Source organism: Austrofundulus limnaeus, unplaced genomic scaffold (assembly GCF_001266775.1).
Source record: "Austrofundulus limnaeus strain Quisiro unplaced genomic scaffold, Austrofundulus_limnaeus-1.0 Scaffold1013, whole genome shotgun sequence".
NCBI lineage: Eukaryota > Metazoa > Chordata > Actinopteri > Cyprinodontiformes > Rivulidae > Austrofundulus > Austrofundulus limnaeus.
Window position 1 is genome coordinate 41,570 of NW_013953415.1, and position 287 is coordinate 41,856.

The following is a 287-nucleotide window of genomic DNA, read 5'->3' on the forward strand; positions in this document are numbered from 1 at the left end:
AGACACACAGACAGGTACCTACAGACAGACAGACAGGTACGTACAGACAGACAGGTACCTACAGACAGACAGACAGGTACGTACAGACAGACAGGTACCTACAGACACACAGACAGGTACCTACAGACAGACAGACAGGTACCTACAGACAGACAGACAGGTACCTACAGACAGACAGATACCTACAGACAGACAGACAGGTACCTACAGACACACATACAGGTACCTACAGACAGACAGACAGGTACCTACAGACAGACACACAGACAGGTACCTACAGACAGACA